We start from the raw sequence: 10866 nt of genomic DNA on the forward strand, positions 1-10866 counted from the left end.
CATTTAGAGAGATACACTGTCATCACTTGATCAGTTTTGTTTTCTCCATTGCAATGAGACCCAATCATAGATTCCCTGCTGATTAAAGTTAGACTTAGATTTATTTTGTCATTTTGTATACACAAGTGTAAAAAAAAATAAATCTCGTTTAGAACTAGACAATTTCATTTTGATTGTGATAACAACACCATCAAATAATATTGGAACTGTTTCTCCAGTATAAAGCTGCAGGATTTTGATAATGGTTTGTGAAGAATATTTTACACTTCACTGTAGAAACCTTTAAGACCTTTTTCACCACTGCAATTTCAGAGGCTCAATCCAATACAAGATAGAGTGCTGAATTTACCGATCTATCACGGCAAAAAAAGGAAGAAATGAGAAAAAAAACATTAGGACTGTACAAAGAGGCAGGGTGAAAATGAACAGATAGATATGTAATAATATATTTCAGTAGAAGTCTTGCAAGGTGATAGAAAACTGAGATTTTAATGAAAAATGCATATTTTTAGCAGAGGGTATTATAAGCAAATACTAAATATAAACACATATAATCAGAGGAACGATACAGAGTTTGGCTATGTGAAAACAACCTATTTCATTCTCTAATCCAAAATACTTTTGCCCATCAAAAAGCATTTTTACATCACTAAAATAGTAATCTGCAGCCAGATTTTTCATAACACGTTTTGTTTTCAAGAGCTAAATTGACTCTCATATAAAGAATTAGATAAGCTATTGTCTTCTGCAGATATTAAGAAAAATAAGTAGATGTTGCCAGTTATTCATCAAACAACTTTTACAACTGTCTGTTAAAGCAAGTGTTAAAGAAATCAGTTTCAGTTTGTTGTAACATTGAGCATTTCTTGCATTAGGATGCTTCAGACTCTCTTTAAAAATGACCTAGTCAGCAGTATTGATGTAATCTATATCTGCAAGGGGCATGTTCATTTGTTTTATCGGACTGATCTGGCCATATTTATACTGTAAGTCCTCCAAAACCCTGACAGCCCAGGATGCAGACCAGAAAGCAGTCATAGTTTGACACACCTCTCTGCAGCTCCTCTACTATTAATCGATCATTACTCTACCCAGAAAGTGTCTTGCCAAAGACCAAAGTTAAATAAATTTGAAAAGAATCATAAAGGAGTAAACCATAATAATCTTATTAAAAGTAAAATTACTTTAATCCAGGAAAAAGGTAAAACTATTAAATGTGGTTTATTTAACATGAAGTCTTTCTTTAAAAAGTCTATTAATGACTTGATTTGTGATAATAAAACTGATTTATGTTGTCTTGCTGCAGCAAGAGGATTATCTGAGCATAAACGAGGCAACTCCCTCAAGTTATTTAAATTTCCACATACCCAGAAATTCAGGGAAAGAAGGAATAGCAACAATTTTTCAATCTGACTTCAATCAATTAAAATGTTTTGAACATTTAACACTTAGTTTCCCTCATCCAAATTGCAAAGCAACAAAACCACTTCTTTTTGTAACTTTGTATCATCCACCAGGTGCTTAACCTGAATTTTTAAACTGCTTTGATCCAGTTGAGCATTAAGGGTTTGCTAAAGTATTATCTTCACCTAAGCCTTCAACTTGAAGGTTGAATCCAGTTCAGACAATTTTATTTAAGGAAGTATTCCCTCTTTCCACCTCCATTTTATATATGACTAACCATTCCTGTTACATGGATATGTTCCTCAGACTTTTAAGGTTGCTGTAATTAAACCGTCTCTTACCCTGGATGACTTGGTCCATTATAGACCTATATCTAATCTTCCTTTCTTATTTAAAATTCTTGAGAAAATAGTTGCTAAACAAGTGTCTGACTGTTAAACCACAATGACATTTTTGAAGAGTCTCAAACAGGTTTTAGCTCATCATTGCATTGAAACAGCTCTGGTTAAAGTCACTAATAATATTCTGATGGTATCAAACAACAGACCTGTATATGTACTTGTCTTGTTAGATCTCAGTGCCACATTTGATACAGTCAATCGTAATATTATTTTGGATGATGCTCAGCTGTGTCTGTCTATAAATCAAGGTGAAGCTAGCCCATTACATGCCTATGTTTTTAATACATAGGCATGTATTGAAAGATAGAAACCTGGATGACTCTTAAATTTCTGCTCCTGAGTGCAGAAATTCTATTCTGTTAAATCAAGAATACAATTTAAAATCCTCATTCTCACATATAAAGCCTTAAAGCTGAAGTCTGTAAGTTTTAAAAATCACTTTTTTGTCATATTGGCTAAAACTGTCCCTATGCCCAGACAGCAGTACATGTGATATCTAACCTGTGAAAAAAACTGCTTCAATTGGTCCCGCATACTGCCTGTATTTCAATCTGGAAAGAATATTTCGGGACGAGTCAAAACAACCAATCACAGCCAGAGGAGCGTCTGATGGAGTGTCAATCACAGCTCACACACGCTGAATCCCCCCCCGCCCCCCTCTCACCGCTTAACCTGCAGCCCGGCTGCTGCAGTCAGGAGGACGCGCGTGGAAGTCATGGCGGAGCGACAGCCACCAGTGAAAGAGAAACTGCCCTTACTGCCCCTGCCGACAACTGCTTACACGGCAAACTTCGGTATAACCAGCATCTTATATCTAGCTGCTTGGAGGTGAGTGTTATCGCTCTTACCGGTTCACACTCCATGCCGCGTACGCTGCTTGGATGCTTCTGGTCGCATGCGGTAGCCGCGCAGATGCTGTGAGAGAGGTGGAGCTTGGAGGTGGGGCATGAGTGAAGCAGAGAGGGTGGGGGAGTGGTGTGAAACCTGTTTTTCTTCAAATTTTCAGTCGAAGTCTGCTCTCTTCTCAATGTTACAGACTGCAGCTGTAATGAATGTCCAAGCTCCATCTTATATCAGAGGTCTTCTAACAGAGCTCTTCGCTCTCAATTTGCAGGTTTATTAGTGGATCGTGGACTTTCTAAAAGTAGAATGGCAGGCACGTATTTTAGTTATCAAGCTCCTCTCCTATAGGGTGACCATATTTTCATTTTGAAAAACCAGGACACCTTGGAGCGGGGGGGCGGCGGCGGCGGCGGGGGATCTCTGTTCCCATGCATAGGCCTAGGTAATCCTACAATAACATGATACTAACAGTTGATTTATTAAAAATGCTTTTCAGTAAAAGTCAACAGCAATAACTCCAATAACAAATGATAATTTTATTCAAAATGTATTTATTAAAAATGCTTAACAATTCCAGTAATGAATGAATAGCACAATGAAAGACATAATGTCTCATCTAAACATCCCTCACTTAACAATAAAAGTTAAAAAGAACTCTCAACTCCCAATATGATGATACTCAGCCTCAGCAATGAACGAAATAATGTCTGTTCTGTAGGTTATTGGAAAAAATAAACAAATGAGCTAATTAACAAAAAATACCTCTTTTGTAGCAAAAATAACTCAAAATGTACCAAAAACGAACAAACATATCAATAGAATATCTTGACTTTCGGAGTCCAGGTGGCTTTTCAGATCCCTTGCACCTCCATTGGACACCGAGACATATGTGCCTGCTTTGCACACTGTGCACAAGGCCTCCCATTTGTCTCGACCTGCTCTGAAAGCGGGGAAACTCTTTTGTAAATCGTTGGTAAACATACATTTGTGCCTTTGCATGTTGTTGGCGTACTGACAGCCACGCTATCTATATTCTGATTAAGAACAGGGCTGCGGGCACTGGCGCGGCTCAGGGGTGATGTCACACGCAGCGTCGTGCGCAGTGCCCTAGCGTCTGTAAATTTAATGGTCCAATGAAGGTAATTTAAAAAAACAGGACATTTCCTCACTTTCTAAAAAAAACCCGGGACGCCCAGGACAGGACGTGAAATACGAACATGTCCTGGGAAATACGGACGTTTGGTCACCCTACTCTCCTATGGATAGTGTTGCACCGATATCGATACCAGTATCGGGCGGGGCCCCACACTGTACAGTGTGTTCACAGCTCACGATGCATGTTCAGCCCGCAGAGTGCCCTCTGATGCGATCTACCTGCTCACACTGTACGTCTAAAAAAACATGTCAGATTCAGCTCCGCAGTGAGATGGAGCAACTCTGACTCGTCTATCTGGAAGCCAAACAGGTATAAGAGGAATATGAAGCTCACTGGAGTGATACAAGCTGCCTTGGCAATTTGTACAATTTTGTGCTGAAAGCCCTAAAAACAAAGGGCAAGGACGTATTTGGACAAAGACATGGATGAGCAAACGTGGCTGCTACGGTCTGTCAGTTTTAGAGAAAGAACTCCATTTCACCTGCACCCACAACATGCTTATATGTTTACATCTGAGAGGAAGAAAAAGAAGAAGAATCCTTGTTTGCACATGCCCACTGGGCAAATCGCTCAGTGGGCATCTCCCGGCCTCACGATTCCTCACGTGGGAGGCTGATCTCCCGTTGTTACGCCCCATACACAACAGAACGCGCGACCAGGTTGAAAGTCGGCCCGATCGACAAATTCTCGCACGACTGGAAAATCGCCCCGAAAAGGGTAAAAAAAATTGCAGTGTAAGCCCAGCTTAAGTGTCTGAATGTCTAGGGGTCTGCAATCCGCGACTCTTTAGTGCTCCCTTAGGGGCTCCCTGGAGCTTTTACAAAAATTTATGAAAATGGAAAAAGATAATGTGTTTTTTTGTTTGTTTGTTTTAATATGGTGTTTAAGAGGTAAAAAAAAAAAAGCATTCATTATACTTTCCAATGTTGTAAACATCTATACAATAAATAAATTTAAACTATAATTTTAAATGTCTCTGTCAATGAAAATTTGTTTCATTGGCTGCAACACACGTTTAAGCATGGCGCTGTGCCAGGCAGTCGGCTGTTGAGCGGTGGGTGAATATCGGGCCATGGATCCCAAAAAAAAAGGAAGATAGCTGATGACAACAGAGGAATTCAAAGAAAAATGGCACGATTCATTTACTTTCATTACCAATGTGGAAGGATTGCCCGCATATTTGCTTTGTAATGAGAAGTTGTTAAGAAATAAAAATAATCATTTGGAAAGGCATTTCCAGGGAAGCCATGCTAAATATGCAACCAGAAAAAGCAAGAAAAAGTCTGAATGAAGAACTTCTGGATAGATTTAAGAAGTAGATTGCATCTCCAAACTCCACTACTGCTGCTAGTTTTGTTGCAAGCATGGTTCAAAGTTCTTGCATTTTTTCACTAAATCCTCAAAATAAAAATAACACCAAGGAACGCTGGTGACTGAGGATGTGGGATTTTGGGATCAAAGAGCACTGCTCTGATGGAGGTTAGTTCCTGCTTGGTTCAATCAGCTCTTCCCAACAGAAACACATCTACCGTTGAAATATTCCTTTATCATGTTTCTATAATTTCATCAGTGTAACAAAACCTAATGCATACAAACTGTACGGTAAAGGGCTTTGAAGCAGCGAGCGCTGAACTGGAAGTGGTGAGAGTGTTCACTGTTCCTCCCTCCCCTCATGCTACTGTGGATGTGACATTTGCTCCAGTATAAATATTTTATCATGAATGCTTATTATATATATTTAAGCCAGTGTAGTCCTTTTTTATAGTGGGTTAATACATTTAGAGCCTGTGTTGCTTATATAAGACTTTTACATTTTTGTAGCTCCAGATAGATTGTTTTTTTCATTATTATGGTCCAATATGTCTCTTTGGACAGTTTTGGTTGCCCCTGGTCTAGTGGATGAAAAAGTAGTGGACTCAAAATTTCCCACAATGCACCTTTTAAGGCTAGGCTTAAATCTTTACTTTTTAATAAACATTGTTGTCATAGTGGCTCAGGTTGTGCTAAGCTATCTCTATAATTATGCAGCTATAGGATTAGACTGCTGGAGGACATACAGACAATTTTTCATCATTCTGCTTCATTCCATCTATATTTTCCCATTCTGCAGTACCTACCGGTAATAGTTCAATCTCTAGTGTTATGCTCACTCTGCTTTTTCTTATCTATTCTCTTCCTGTTTGGCTGTGATACCATCCCGGAGAGAAATATCAGCTGTGTTGCTGCCATCAATACCTTTGCTTATAGATGTTAGAGCATGGCCTATTTTTAAGTATAGTCCTGTTTCTCTTACTACTACTAATTGTATGTGCTCTCTTTCATCTTCTGACATGGGAGCTTGTTCATAGCTCATCTGCCTGGCTGTCTTTTTCCTGGAAGGTGCAACCTGTAGAGCTGGTTAACAGCTACCTTTACCTCAAAGGAAGTATTCCTCTCCACTCTCGCAACATGCATGCTTGGTGTGAGGGATAGTTGTTGAGCCAATGAGTCAATGCAATCACCTGGTTTTCCTTAGATAGAAAAATTTGAACCAATCTGACTGAGTGAATGTGTCAGTCTCTTGCAGAGTGATCATGAGTATCAATGTACTTTCCTTTTGCTTGTCTGGAAGCCATAATCGTTGTGGTTACGAATGTTGACGAGTACTGTGGTTTACCGAGATGGTAGTGTAATGTGTTTGACCTAATTGAAAATTTCCAGAATGTAATTACATCTTCCAGCACACATTGCAGCTCTTACATCAGCAACGCAGGTTATAAAATACTTGACTGATATAACCTGATGGTTTTCATAGTTCACCAAATGATAAACTTACAACTCCTGCTTAGGAGAACATATCACTGTGTGGTATCGGCTATCGAGCAAGTCCCAATGTTGTGTGTAATGTTTGTCACAATGCTTTATTATCCAAGTTATTTTAAAAACTTTCTTTTTTGAAATGTTGGTTACATTATCCTTACCAGATTTCTTAAACATCCAACTGCCATGCACGTGGGCAAGGTCAGTTTAACTATAGAGGTCGCAAAATTCAATGGTGAGGTCATCTCGAAATCTTTAATGATTGTTGTTGATTGCAGGTGTGTCTAGTAGTTCCCATTGATTTTGCTTGTGAGAGGGAAGAATGGCGCTAGGCTTACCACACCGTGACGTCACTGCTGGAAGATGTCAGAAGTGAGGTTTTACTTTATTTGGGCAAAAATGTCCAGTCCCGGACTCTGTGATCACAAAAATGTTTTTTATTTTTTTACTGGTTAAAGCTAAATTAATTAAATCACCGCAGTTTACGTATACATACCTAAACCTTAATCATTAGTTTAGGTATAAATGACGATCCATTCATTATTCATTATTCCGTGCTGAGCAGATTTTCCTTTAAAACAGTAGATTTTGTGTTAAAACTTGCCTGTCCTCTAGGTAATTGTCACTGTATAATTTACAAAGGGGCATTGTTTGGCTCAGCATGGCTAGTTATGCAGATTGGATCAGATAAAAGGCAGTTCCATATTAGCATTTGTGCTTGAGTATTACGCCACAGTGAAAAAATAGACCCGTATTCTAATCAATCACAATTCACGCTATGTTTTGCAATGTTATATTTTCCAAAGTAACAGATTACAAAACGGGATCCACTGCACTTTTCTGACCCAAAGGACATGTTTAGTTTAAATTGTTGGCTTTATTCTTTTAGTAGTTTTCGTATAATTTTCATTTCAGGGAGATATCTTAGAGGTAGTGCTTAATATGGTCTCCTGGGGAGCTTTGTTTTGAATTTCCTGTTGAATGAACCTTGGGATTTTTTTGAAAGTTGGATCAAAAAGGTTGAAGCCAGACTTCAGATCTGAATATGGATCAGTTCCTTTGTTCTGTTTCCTTATTTCCCTGCTCTGACCACGTATAGCTAGAGGCCCTTAGCATCTCTGCTGAGTGAATATCTTTGTGTATTTAAATTAGATAGCTAATCAATGTTATTTTATGTTTGTCCATGCAGACCACAGGGAACAGGGTAAAAATGCAGAAACAGATCTGCTGAGTGAGGTGAAGAGTTTAATAAATCTATTTGGTGGCGACAGTAGTTGTAGGAGACAAATAAAATTATGTATTATGTATGGCAACACATTCAAAGTCTGATGTATGGACGATCATACTAACAATGACAGAGGCTGGATTTAATATTACAGTTTTTATGGATAAGATCAACTAATTATGTTTTTTTCCAGAAAGTGGCTAACTGCACATATTTGACCACAGGTGATATTAATTACCTATATAATGTTACCCAAATACCAAATACCTTACTGATTCTTTCTTGTTTTTAAGAAATTCCATGACCTGCTTCACGTTATAAACAGTCATATTTAGAGGTGGGCAGTTAGTAGTTACATTTACTTCAAAACCTTTTAAAACATACGTTAAGGTGTAGTTTTACTTTGTTTTTTACCTTAGTAATATTCTTGTAAAGCATCACTACACCTACTTGAGTAAAGTTTCTCGATATTCTGCTTAATGTGAATAATTTAAGCTGGGGGATCAGGTGAATATGCTGAAAAGAGAAGATGTAGGCTCTGTTCGAAAACCTAGGACGCGTCCTTAGAAGGCCAGATACGAAGGCCGATTACGTCATAGCGAGGCGCCAAGGTCTGGTCGGATTCCAAGAGTCCTTGTTACGCGGCCTTAAAATGCGTCCTTCTTTTTGCCCGATTTGAAGGACGGGTCCAGTGTATCCTCGGTATCCTTGGTTTACCCAGGATTCATTGCGAGACCACACAAGCCGGCTGCTCCCTGATCAGAGGAAAGGTTACTTGTCGCCGAACAGTGGTGAATATTGGAAGTTCAGTTTAATATAATCCAGTCTGTAAATAGTTCCGTCCGAAATTAATGAAAATAGTTGTTTTAATGGTTATTGAGTGAGATATGTGGCGATAATGTTTGATTTATCTAAAGGTTTTTATCTGTTACTGTGTAAATGGGTTTGGCTGTAATTTAACCCCTAGAACCCTACGGACCCACCGGTGGGTCCAGCTGCTACGTGACCTCGTAATTTTAACAAACCCCCAGTATTGATGTAAAAAACACATTTGGCACAGTTTGGTGACATTTATGGATAAATGTGCCAAAATGGCCTCTCCACCTAAGAAATTTCTCACTAATACCATTCTAAAATAAATATGATTCATCTGATTGAGTCCAAATTTGGTATATTTTTACACAACATTTAGATTTAAAAGTCTGTACTACTTTTTTGTGCTATAAATAATATTTTGGTAGTGTTTTGCAATGTTTATTTCAAACAAAATTTTGGCGAGGTTCAAAAAATGCAAAATATTTTGTATTTTGTCCCTAATATTTCAGGCAGGGTCAAAGCTACAATGGTGCTGACACCAAAAAACCATTCTATGACATCTTACCTTTACAGACGTACCAAAAGTTTCTTCTTAAATCTAATAGCTGTGAGGCTATAAGTGATTTACTTTTGTGTGTTTTTGTCAGGCAGAAATTTATTTATACCCCCTTAGGGTGTAAGAGGTTAAGGACAGCTTCTAATATATCAGCAGGGTGGGGACTATAAATCTGGTAGGAGTTAAATTTTTTTTATTGCTGTTTTGCACAATATGCGTAGTTAAGTATTGTTTGCTGTTGAATATTAGAAATTTTGCAGATATATTTTTATACATACATTGTTTAGATTTAGTTATATCTTTCTACCCCTTTTATAGAATAGAAAATCCCTTTATTGACCCACAATGGGCAAATTTACAGCAGCAGAAAGATTATTAAAAATTGTAACACAAATGTGGACCTTAGAAAAATGTATAAGAATAACATAATAGTGAAGAGTTAAAATATAAACAATACAATTCTGTAAAGTGTTTTAACAATATAAAACTGGAGAATAAATAACCAATATCCAGCTATGGACATTTTTACAGTAATGGATATTTGAAAATAGCAGCAACATCAGAGATGTACAAAATGACAGCAGCAGGTTAACTGACTAAGGTTTCTATCATTACATTTGCTTTTATTTGTTCATGCTCCCGGTGGTTGGCACCTTTATTCCACTCTGGATTCTTGTGAGTTTAGTCTTTGTTCACTTTATAATTAAAAGTAAATAAATAAACAAACAGTTTTGAAAACTTCGGTATTCATTCTTTTCCTGCTTTGTGTGTCAACTTTCACGGTTGCTAAGCAACAGAGCATACGGCAGTAAAACCCGCAGAAGGGTAGACATGTTCGAATTCACAGCCAAAGCTCTTCCAGTCTCCTTATTTTCACGGACTTCGAAGGATCCAGTCTAGGTAGACCGCGTCCTTGGAGGATGCAGCCCAAGGTTATAGAACAGAGCCATTGTCAGTAGAAGTTCTTAACACCCAGCAAACATATATAAATTACTTTAAGGATTATTTTCAGGAAGTTAATGTTGAAAAAAAAATACATGAATGTATTATATCATATTACTTGCACTGATAGAAGACAAAGCTAGAACAAATTAACCCATTGGAAGTGCCAACAATCTGACACCTTCCTTCTGGTTCCAGCTCCTTATGTAGCACAGCCAATGATGAGTAGATCAGGAACACCTGTTGAGGGGCACCTGCCAGTTACACCCTGCACAACGGAGGAGGGAGAGCAAAACACAAACCTAGACACAGGCCAGTGTATGAATAGCATGTTACTGTTTTAATCACTGAACCCAAACAATATGTAAGAGTAATTGGATATAAACAATAAAAAAATAAATGGGGACAAATATTGTATCATTTAGCCACTGATTTTTCTAGAAATCATAGTAAAAGCTTTATCATCTTAAAATATGGTTATTTTTGATGACTCTGAGAATTACCCGCAGTCTTTTAGCAGGGCTAACAGGAAAAAACACCTTAGACACTTGTCTCTATGTGTTTGTGCTTTCCTGTGTGAAAACATTTTGTAAAAGACAAAAAACATTTGTCTATATTCTTGAATATACAGATCCATACCTTTCAGATACATGAATTATGATTTTTAAAGTGCTCACAAAATGTTCAAAATTCATGATCTTCCATGACAGAAAAAGGTCCAAAG

This window comes from Cyprinodon tularosa, unplaced genomic scaffold, assembly GCF_016077235.1.
Source record: "Cyprinodon tularosa strain WSP-4 unplaced genomic scaffold, ASM1607723v1 ctg41, whole genome shotgun sequence".
Lineage (NCBI taxonomy): Eukaryota > Metazoa > Chordata > Actinopteri > Cyprinodontiformes > Cyprinodontidae > Cyprinodon > Cyprinodon tularosa.